Source organism: Leiobunum rupestre, chromosome 11 (genome assembly GCF_980474605.1).
Source record: "Leiobunum rupestre chromosome 11, qqLeiRupe1.1.hap1, whole genome shotgun sequence".
NCBI classification, from domain to species: domain Eukaryota; kingdom Metazoa; phylum Arthropoda; class Arachnida; order Opiliones; family Sclerosomatidae; genus Leiobunum; species Leiobunum rupestre.
Genome location: NC_143394.1, coordinates 44883281 through 44895409, shown reverse-complemented (window position 1 = coordinate 44895409; position 12129 = coordinate 44883281).

Here is a 12129-nt window from a genome sequence, read left to right as displayed (position 1 = left end):
CGAGCTCCACTTTCCGGCAAAAAAAGAGAAGAGCGCGAGCGCAAGCTCCATTCTCCGGCAAATAAAGAGAAGAGCGCAAGCGCGAGCTCCACTTTCCGGCAAAAAAAGAGAAGAGCGCGAGCTCCACTCTCCGGCAAAAAAGTGAAGAGCGCGAGCGCGAGCTCCACTTTCCGGCAAAAAAAGAGAAGAGCGCGAGCGCAAGCTCCACTCTCCGGCAAATAAAGAGAAGAGCGCAAGCGCGAGCTCCACTTTCCGGCAAAAAAAGAGAAGAGCGCGAGCGCAAGCTCCATTCTCCGGCAAATAAAGAGAAGAGCGCAAGCGCGAGCTCCACTTTCCGGCAAAAAAAGAGAAGAGCGCGAGCTCCACTCTCCGGCAAAAAAGTGAAGAGCGCGAGCGCGAGCTCCACTTTCCGGCAAAAAAAGAGAAGAGCGCGAGCGCAAGCTCCACTCTCCGGCAAATAAAGAGAAGAGCGCAAGCGCGAGCTCCACTTTCCGGCAAAAAAAGAGAAGAGCGCGAGCGCAAGCTCCATTCTCCGGCAAATAAAGAGAAGAGCGCAAGCGCGAGCTCCACTTTCCGGCAAAAAAAGAGAAGAGCGCGAGCTCCACTCTCCGGCAAAAAAGTGAAGAGCGCGAGCGCGAGCTCCACTTTCCGGCAAAAAAAGAGAAGAGCGCGAGCGCAAGCTCCACTCTCCGGCAAATAAAGAGAAGAGCGCAAGCGCGAGCTCCACTTTCCGGCAAAAAAAGAGAAGAGCGCGAGCGCAAGCTCCATTCTCCGGCAAATAAAGAGAAGAGCGCAAGCGCGAGCTCCACTTTCCGGCAAAAAAAGAGAAGAGCGCGAGCTCCACTCTCCGGCAAAAAAGTGAAGAGCGCGAGCGCGAGCTCCACTTTCCGGCAAAAAAAGAGAAGAGCGCGAGCGCAAGCTCCACTCTCCGGCAAATAAAGAGAAGAGCGCAAGCGCGAGCTCCACTTTCCGGCAAAAAAAGAGAAGAGCGCGAGCGCAAGCTCCATTCTCCGGCAAATAAAGAGAAGAGCGCAAGCGCGAGCTCCACTTTCCGGCAAAAAAAGAGAAGAGCGCGAGCTCCACTCTCCGGCAAAAAAGTGAAGAGCGCGAGCGCGAGCTCCACTTTCCGGCAAAAAAAGAGAAGAGCGCGAGCGCAAGTTCCACTCTCCGGCAAATAAAGAGAAGAGCGCAAGCGCGAGCTCCACTTTCCGGCAAAAAAAGAGAAGAGCGCGAGCGCGAGCGCGAGCTCCACTCTCCGGCAAAAAAGTGAAGAGCGCGAGCGCGAGCTCCACTTTCCGGCAAAAAAAGAGAAGAGCGCGAGCGCAAGCTCCATTCTCCGGCAAATAAAGAGAAGAGCGCAAGCGCGAGCTCCACTTTCCGGCAAAAAAAGAGAAGAGCGCGAGCTCCACTCTCCGGCAAAAAAGTGAAGAGCGCGAGCGCGAGCTCCACTTTCCGGCAAAAAAAGAGAAGAGCGCGAGCGCAAGCTCCACTCTCCGGCAAATAAAGAGAAGAGCGCAAGCGCGAGCTCCACTTTCCGGCAAAAAAAGAGAAGAGCGCGAGCGCAAGCTCCATTCTCCGGCAAATAAAGAGAAGAGCGCAAGCGCGAGCTCCACTTTCCGGCAAAAAAAGAGAAGAGCGCGAGCTCCACTCTCCGGCAAAAAAGTGAAGAGCGCGAGCGCGAGCTCCACTTTCCGGCAAAAAAAGAGAAGAGCGCGAGCGCAAGCTCCACTCTCCGGCAAATAAAGAGAAGAGCGCAAGCGCGAGCTCCACTTTCCGGCAAAAAAAGAGAAGAGCGCGAGCGCAAGCTCCATTCTCCGGCAAATAAAGAGAAGAGCGCAAGCGCGAGCTCCACTTTCCGGCAAAAAAAGAGAAGAGCGCGAGCTCCACTCTCCGGCAAAAAAGTGAAGAGCGCGAGCGCGAGCTCCACTTTCCGGCAAAAAAAGAGAAGAGCGCGAGCGCAAGCTCCACTCTCCGGCAAATAAAGAGAAGAGCGCAAGCGCGAGCTCCACTTTCCGGCAAAAAAAGAGAAGAGCGCGAGCGCAAGCTCCATTCTCCGGCAAATAAAGAGAAGAGCGCAAGCGCGAGCTCCACTTTCCGGCAAAAAAAGAGAAGAGCGCGAGCTCCACTCTCCGGCAAAAAAGTGAAGAGCGCGAGCGCGAGCTCCACTTTCCGGCAAAAAAAGAGAAGAGCGCGAGCGCAAGCTCCACTCTCCGGCAAATAAAGAGAAGAGCGCAAGCGCGAGCTCCACTTTCCGGCAAAAAAAGAGAAGAGCGCGAGCGCAAGCTCCATTCTCCGGCAAATAAAGAGAAGAGCGCAAGCGCGAGCTCCACTTTCCGGCAAAAAAAGAGAAGAGCGCGAGCTCCACTCTCCGGCAAAAAAGTGAAGAGCGCGAGCGCGAGCTCCACTTTCCGGCAAAAAAAGAGAAGAGCGCGAGCGCAAGCTCCACTCTCCGGCAAATAAAGAGAAGAGCGCAAGCGCGAGCTCCACTTTCCGGCAAAAAAAGAGAAGAGCGCGAGTGCGAGCTCCACTCTCGGACAAATAAATAGCGTGAGCTCGGAAAATTCGGTGACAAACGTATGGAAAATATTATAGACGTATGGTACTGCTAATGTAATTCGGTTGAAACATGTACCTTAGCAGGCCTCCACTGATTTTTAAAAATGCCTATTGGAAGAGAAAATTATTATATCGATTTGCTCAGCCTATTTCATTATGAAAATATGGATTATAATTTATAAATAAGAAAATATTCCTTCTAATTTATACATTTTACATAGTTAGGCGAATGTGTATTTCAACCAAGGCGGATACTTATCTCGAAGGAGTATATTATGTACTTCTGGAAAAACGGGTCAAAAAAGGGCCAAAAATAAAGACGGAAGAGTCGCATTCTTCGTTTTCAGAGTCGACTGTCGGGAAAAAAGGTCTTTAACCCTTGTTTATACATTTGCTAAATTTTGTATGTTTTACGAGCTGTTCAAATATCGAGATGCGAAGTGATGTTCTACGAAGCTAATAGATTATTCAGGGTAAGTAAAGGGTGGTTCGAATCATGGTGTCAATAGGTTATTTCAATAGGGTGGATTCGATTAGCGGCAAATCTAGCGTAAGGGCCTCTGGATTTTTTTTTATAAAATACGTTGTTGGACGTTACAGGTCAATATCATATGACCTTCAGTTTGAAAAAAAAAACAGGCTTTATTTTAAATAATTATATTAGTTATCGGTGGCATAGCCAGGTAATTAAATTGACTAACAACATTTTTCTTTCATATTACCGTAAGTAACATATTACCGTAAGTAACATATTACCGTAAGTAACATATTACCATTAAGTATAACAATTGGCCTTTCTATAAAGTAACATTGGCCTTCTTGTTTTAATGTTGCTGCTGCGTCACGGGTGACGTATCGATGACGTTTTTGCTTACAATTAACTGGTTTAAATTAAGTGGCCCCATTAATTGTATAGTGTGAACTGGACTTAACAGTAATAGTGAGTGTAGGGAGCTGTTGGCTCGCGTGGCATGAAGGGCTTGCCACCACCGTACTATAGGCATTTTAACCATAGAAATCTTATAACATAGAATGATTCCGTATAAATACAAAATGGGCCAATTACATTTTCGGAGGTTTCGTCATTATCAGCCAATCACGATTGAAAGAGTTATTACGGCAACGACTCGTTGCCATCTAGTTTGAGTTACTGAAAATAATAATTCGATTTTAGATTACGTCACCTTAAGAACCCGCATTTGATTGGCCCACGTCAATCGAGTCACGGACCCCTGCACGCGCTCACGTGAACGCGTGCAGGGGGCCGTGATCGAGTTTAATGTAGTTTTTAAACATGGTAGACTGTTTCTTTACTTAAAAGTTAGGCCCATGTCAGGCCTAGGCTTAAATATTTTCAAAGCGAACCTAAACGAAATCTTATTTATCTTCATCACAATGGCATTTAAATATTCCTTATATTAAGTAAATATGAAACAAAACAAAAAGTTAAAAAAATCTTTCCACTATTATTAAATAAAAATCCAAAAACGTTGAAGCAGAGATGAAGTGATTCATGTGAAAAAATTCCAGCAAAAACCTATGGGAATTCTGCGAGCTTGGATTGGATGGATCCTGTAAAAATCATCTGAGCTTCTACTATTTTTAACCGCCATGTTATGGCGCTAGCCGCTTGCCGTAATTAATGAATGGCTGCTGATTGGCTGAAGCTTAAGCAAAGACTATATAATCATTAGTCGTTGCTACAAAATGTCTTGGCGTCAGGTTCTCCCGTAGACCGGAGCATTCTAGGTAGGAGTATAAGATTTCTATGATTTTAACCCGGCCACCTGTATTAATGGCTTTAAAAGTCGCTCGATGACTTAGGCCTAAGGTGGTGCCTTGGGTATTAGCCTAGCTGATTATTAACTACGCCACTGGAAGTTATGGTTAAAATTGAAATGCGAACTCAACCACAACGAATGTGAAAACACTACTAGTAGAAAAGCAATTTGTCTACGATATAATAAAAAGAGCATTAAATCAATTTCAACGATATAATTTTATTTGCGAATGAAAAAAATCAATCGGAAACGGCTCTTACAAATAAAGAAGAGATAACGTTTAATGACCGATAAATCCAACATTATCCGCTTCCGCCATAGTCGAAAAAAATGCCAAGAAAACAAAGCCGATAACACTTTCGATTGATAGACAATAAATTATGAACCAGAAATGAAAAAAAAGCCTTTAAAATTTCGACGAAAATTTGGCACAGAACGGATCCTTAGATAAGATCAGAAAATTAAACCAAAATAAAGCGTTTTTTTATGAGAAAATGGTTCCGTTTAATAAAATAAAATTTATTTATTTCAGCCTTACCTATAATAATAAAAAGTTAAAGTGAAACGTAAAGTTGCGCAAACCCATCAAAGTAATATTAACACGTGAAATAAAATATTTTAGAATGACGTGGAAAATGAAGGGATTAAGAAATGATAGTGTTTTTCAAACCTCATTTTGTCATCTCTTAAGTTATACCTCAAATGTCAACCTAGATACTACACTATATATTTCTATTTGGTGGTGGATAAAAAAAATCAAGCGAAATAAAATATCCGAAAAATTATTCTATTCAGATGTCAAAATGTAAAACGGGCTACTTTTCAAAAGCGCATTTCCTTATGAGTAAATGATATTTATTAATAAGATGTAAATTAAGTACAAATGTATTCCAAAAAGAGTGTCGAAATTTAGCGGATACGGAAGCCATATGGAAGAGATGATATTCTGCATTCCTACAATAGGAAATTATTTGCGATTCATTTATACCCGTATATTGGTTTAAAAATAAAACCCCACCAAATAGCTTCCAAGGTATTCTCGATAAACGTTATCAAGGTGTATTTTTGGAGGAAATTTTTCGCAACTTCGATTAAACTGGGTATACAAAAATAATCGGCGGATTTAAATTAAAAAATAATCTTTATCCCAAGTTGAAAGGTTTTAGGAACAGGATTAATGTGCCAGGGACTTTAGAGCGCTGCATCCTTTTTGTCGAGGATCTATATTGGGATTTTGTAGAAAGCTTATCGCAGTTTACTGGATATTAATTTAGCTTAGAAATCTACCGAAGGAACTTTATTTAGAAAATAGGACGGTAATTTATAAATAAAAAGGGATTTAATTTGATTTAATTTTAAAGAAGTTGTGCAATCTGACATGTTCATAAAAATTTTAATAATTAAATAAAAATAATATAAAATAATTAAGCTAAATAAATAAAGTAAAAATAGTAAAAAGTAAAATAACTAAAGTTATAAACATAGTAAATAGTAAAATAAATAAAATAACTAAAGTTATAAACATAGTAAATAGTAAAATAAATAAAATAACTAAAAAAATAAAATAACTAAAATAAATAAAATAACTAAAAATAAATAAAATAACTAAACATAAATAAAATTAAAATAACTAAACATAAATAAAATTAAAATAACTAAACATAAATAAAATTAAAATAACTAAAAATAACTAAACATAAATAAAATAAAAATAAGTAAAAATAAATAAAATAAAAATATAAAAATAAATGAAATACAAATAAAATAAAAATAACTAAAATTAAAATATAAAAATAAATAAAATAAAAATATAAAATAAATAAAATAAAAATATAAAAATAAATGAAATAAAAATATAATAAAAATAACTAAAATTAAAATATAAAAATAAATAAAATAAAAATATAAAAATAATAAAATTAAAGTACATATAAAAATAAATAAAATAAAAAAATGAAAAAAAATGAAATAAAAATATAAAAATAAATAAAATAAAAAAAATTAAATAAAAATATAAAAATAAATAAAATAAAAATATAAAAATAAATGAAATAAAAATAAACAATTTAACAGTTTGTAACTAAAGCAAATCCAGTAAACAGTAATATTTCCATTAACGCAAATTTCTCAAATTAAATATTTGTTTAACTTATGATTTTGACGTGTAAATTATTACTCTTTGCCTAAAATGTGGCCAAGGCAATATTATTTCAACAAATGGCCTAATACTAATAATTCCCTTTTCATTCGCAAATACCAATACAAAAGGGTGAATCAAATCGCAATCGACTTGGGCTGACCCTTAATCGAGAAAGGGCTTTTCACCAAATCGCTGGCATTGTCGAGAACGCTTCGCAATAGAGCGAACAGGCAACCACTATTCAGGCAAATCAAAAATGAGAAATGATGAAAGATGAAAAATTTCGGAAGTGAATACGCGAAAACTCGAGCCCTTCTGGCCCGTTCGCGAGTGATAAATCGCAGCGGGTGATTAGGATATTCGTTGTTCGAGAAAATACAGCCCAGTAAAAACATGCTAGCTCTTCCAAAAGTTCAAAACTTCGCGAAGCAATTTTACAACTTTGGAGAGCAACGATTTTGAAATGAAAACGTTTTAAACGATTTTTTCGCGTCAAATTCTAAATTTAACGTTACGTTCAATGACGAAACTCGATCTATATTTAAGAAACACTTCGTAATTGAGGTCAAGAGAAAGTTGCGGAGATATAAACCTTACTTTTTCTTTCAATTTGAAAGATAATGAACCTGTAATAACGTCCTTAATTTGTTTAAAACAACGCGCGTTGTCGCCGCCACAACATTAAGTGCCAGTACATATGTTTATGCGGGGAGAAAGTGAAATTAAGGATAGCTTTTTCTCCCAGGTGTAATTACCTCTCCGTTGCGAGATGACATTTGTATAATGAAGCTTCCCAGGGTAATCCACTTTCGAAAAGGAACTTTGCGGTTCGTAATATTCCCTATTCGCAACGCGCTGGCAATCGAAGGAGAGATAAACGTATTTTCACGCGTAAAAGCGAGGGGACCATTTTAAGCGAGGAGAATTAATTCACTTGGGTTTTTTCTCAAGAGCCCTTACGAGGAACTGCGGCGGTTTCTTAAAAAGTGTAACAAGGTTTCAATAAATTTACGCCGTTTTCTTATTCGTCCGTACGATTAGTACACTTTCCCCTTGTCTGTTGTTTTTTCTCAAAAGATTTGGTTCATTCGTTTTGTGGAAGAAAAACTACGCTTTCTATTGCCGAGATTAACTAGCCTGTCACGATGAAATATTGTAAAACGAGTCGAAAAAAATCGGGGGAAAGGTCGAAACTTAACATTTTCGAGGGTCAGAAATATTTTTACGATGAAAGGAATGATATATTTTAGGGTTCCATAAACTCATACTTCGATTTTCAATAGAAATGAATGTTAATTTATGATTATTTTGGTCCCAACATTTTCAATAAATTCCCCCTCCAAAACGAGATAATGTCGCGTTTAGGGACCACTGGCAATTATTTTGGCAGAAAACGTATTAAGCTAATGTTTTTGGGAGAAAAACAACTTTTACGACTTTTGGTCTAGGTCCTCAGTTTTGGTTTATCTGGGCTACACTTTCCATTGTATATTCTCCGCTGGCGGTGACCTCTGGAATGTAAAGTGGGTTTCCTAGTAAATGTCCGATAAGGGAAGGGACCCACTAAAAAGCCGCTCGTTTTAACTTATGCGGACGAAAGGGAGTGTTGTATTACGGCCAGAAATCACGATAAATCTCCTCGGGCCATCGGGCTCTCCAACAAACAAGTCCCCAATGATGCTACGCGTTTCCCGCAACTTCATACCTGAGCGTAACAACGAATTTTAGCAACATTGAAATAAGAAAATAATAAAATATTATATAGTTCACAAGTTAATATATTATTGGAGTTTATTTAAATATTAGACAATAAAAAGTTACCACGTTTTTGTTTAGATTATAAAAACCTTATATTTTCTGTATGGTAAAACATTTGTAAAAAATTAAAAATTAGGTTTTAGCGTTAAGATTCTATTTATAAAACTTAGTAACTATTGTAGAACATTGGAAATTAAATTTTAGTGTTAAGATTTTATATATAAAACACAGTAGCTATTGAAAAACTATTGAAAAACTTGATTTTTAATTACTAGGATTTAGATGAATGTGCGATTTAATTGATATTGTAGTGTTTATCTTTTTGTTTTGGAATTTCGGACATTATTTGTGGGTTCTGTAACGTTGAGCTGTTTGTTGAAATATTGTACGATTTTGGCCTTTTTCTAAATATTAGAATAAGCCAATTTCGGTTATATTAGTTAAAAATCACAAAATAGTCCATCGAAGTTTTAATTTTCGAAAAAAAAACTAAGCATTTTCAGATAAATTATTTTGGCACTGAGACAACGAAACTGTATTCGTGAACTACGTAATTGACCGCTGATACGTCTGAGAGTTTCGATAAACGCCAAAACAGAAGAAGCAAATTGCTAAATGAGCGCGCGGAAAATAGATTCTTATCGAGATGCTAAAATATACTAATCGAATAACGAGCGTTTTCGCTTTCTCCTGAGCGGTTCAACATCAATGAACAGCGTGGAATTATTCGCCAACATTATCTACAAAAGGCACTCCGTGAACCCGCCAGAAGAACGATATTTTAACGAGATTTCGTCGGGGAAAATACAGACTAGCCGGTTTTAGGGCCTCAGACGAAATATTAAAAGTCTATATCGCATGCGCAATTTCATCCTATGACCTCAATGATGATAGCGTTTGCAACTCCACTCGGGGTGCCTCACCGCGCTCGTAACAACGGAACAAATAAAATAAAGATCCTTGTTGAAGTTTTGTACCGCTAATTTTCTCCGTGAACCCGTCCACCGCGGGTCAAATCTTGACCCCGATTAAATTTTTAAGAGGAAAATTTACGAATATTTACTGCCATATATTATACAAGAGACGATACTGAGATGTAGATTAGTACCGATTTTAAACAACATTTTTACGTCTACGAAAGAAATGTAACCATTTTTCTCAGAGATGTTACATAAGGAAATACGTTTTTATAGAAAGCATCTTTCGAGTTATAAATTGTTGTAAAAGTTGCGAAAAAATAACAATAAAACGCGTTTCTATTTGGAAAAGTTAAATAAATCTAGGTCTAAGGATATAATGTAGAATCTGCCCATTAAGATCACGCATTTCCTCCCTAAATATCATTAATAACCACGAAATTTAAAATTTTACCCTAAATATTATATTTTATTATAAAAATAATGCTTCCCGAGAGGGCGTTTAAAAATGTAACGTCTATTTTAAGATGTTAAGGAGATTTAGCGACGATTAGTCAACGCTGCTAAGTTAGCTCGACCAAACGTCAGCCGGGCACTGTGGAATAAGCTATCCGTTCCCGTTAATAAAGTCGGCCGCTTAACCTCTTTAATTTCAGCGAGGAGTACATTAGTATGCCCGTCGAAACGCAACGAGAACATTTCAAACAAACACGAAGAATATAGTTCACACCCCGAATGGAATTACAGCACTCCTTCCCTTTAAAAAGTGGAAGATTTCAATATGTATAACACGCGGACAATGTCTGCGTAATTTTAAACGCCGGAAACCCGTGTCCTCTTGCAAATTCTATTCGAGCGTGCACGGACAAAAGATCGAGTTTGAAAAAACATTCGAAAAAATATATCCACTTATTTTTGAAAACTTAAAAACGCCCTATTTGTTTCGAATCATTCCAGACTTTGGAATTTCCAATTTGGGAGTTCGTACTAGCGCAACGACGGTTTTTGGAACGTACAAAAACACATTGAAGCGATATCAACACTCAAATATCGTATTTACAATTTATTGATAAAAACAATACATTCATAATTTTCATTGATACAATAAATACGTTGGAAAATTAAAGATTGGAAGAATTGTAGTAATAAAGAATAAAAATATCAATATGATAAATATATTACAGACCAACGAAATGAGGAGTATGTAAATACACATTGATAAATTTATATATACAATCATAAGTAACATAATAAACATAAATATGACACTTCCTATACACTCTTTTACGAAATCGGCCATTTCATTACGGGTCTAATTTAAAATATTGCAGGCAAGGGCGCCTGCACGTGCTCATCAACTCGAGACGTCGCGTGCACTTGACCGCGTCAAGCGGCCTTGCATGCACTATTTGAAATCAGACCTGTATTAAAATGGCAGCTCTCACAAATAAGGATATAAAAGAGTGTATTGTGATCAATGCTTTTTTCTTACCGGATCTTTTTTCGACACTGACATTTTCAGCCAGCTCCAAATTGGACTCGCAATTGAAATGAGTAGTATATTATCATCCTTGGTATTAGTTTATTTCGTATTGGACTTACTTAGACACTAGGGGGCTCTGTGTTGAAATAAACTGTGATTGTGCAATAACACTGTAAATCAGTTCGGTTATAATTTTGTTAATTGTCACATTTAATGGTTATATGTTACTTGCGGTTATATGCAAAAAAGTGTTGTTAATTTTTATTCAATTTCTTGCTGATTCCCATATTTATTTGAATTAGTTCGACTGAAATATTTGCTGATTGTCATACTTGTGGTTATAACGTTACTTATGATAGGTTTTCATAGACGCGCACGATATAAAATTTAACCTCTAATATCTCAGGTCATAAATGTAAATTTGGACACAGTTCCTCAGTAGATTTACTTATACTTATTACGTATACGACTTGGATAAATATATCACCATTTGAAAGACTGATAACGAAACTTCTTTTCGACTAATTAGACGTTACGTAGAGGTAAAAACGAAACCGAGGTCACATAGGCTACTTTCAAAGTTTCGCACAGAATCTCGATCCTGCAAACCTAACATTAAAATTTTTGAAGGCGTCGATTTTCAAATATACAAATAATCATCCCGTTGATAGCGGCGATTTTGAAAATCGCGTACTATACAAATAACCGACATTACAAACATTCATTAATGGTTGAAAACACCTCTTTGAATCGGAGTGTCAATGAGACCTCACAGGCATTTCGTTCCCAACGCATCGCCCGAAAGCCAAATCGACGCTGGTGGCAAAACAATCGCTCGTTAAATTCTTGTTAAACAATTTCTGGAATAACACCTTCTCCAAATTGACGCGTCGTCTACCAAATAAATCATTAGGTCTTTTGAAAGTGACAATATAAAGCGCGCTAGCTAAATATAACGATGTACGTTTATATAACAACAACGCCGAAGATAAAATATGTAATTTACGCTGAAATCGCATTAACTTAAAACGCGGTTAACGACGGCTCTCAACGCGTACTCTTATTAACATTCAATCATTAAGAAAACATAAGCCTTTGAAAACTAAGGTCTCGCTCTATTAGACTATCCTGAGATTCATCCTTAAGATTATACACAGACTCTATCTCTTCACCAAATGGACATTACGAACAATAGGTTAATTCTATCTGTGACATCAACGTTGACGGTTCTACAATGACTTTTTACTAAGGATAAGTATAGCCGCCATTACGAACGGGTACTGTCTAAACTTCTACAATAATACGTTGAAGTTTTGGCAAGCTTAATCTCTCTATAATAAAATAAATTGGTTGAAGGAAAATAATATTGAAAAATAATTAACGTTTGGTATATTCCGAAGGAAAATTCAAATTTTTAAAGATAATATCTTTCGTATAGGTTTTAGAAAAAACACCTATCACGCCAAATATAGCGATTTTAAATAAAATCTATAC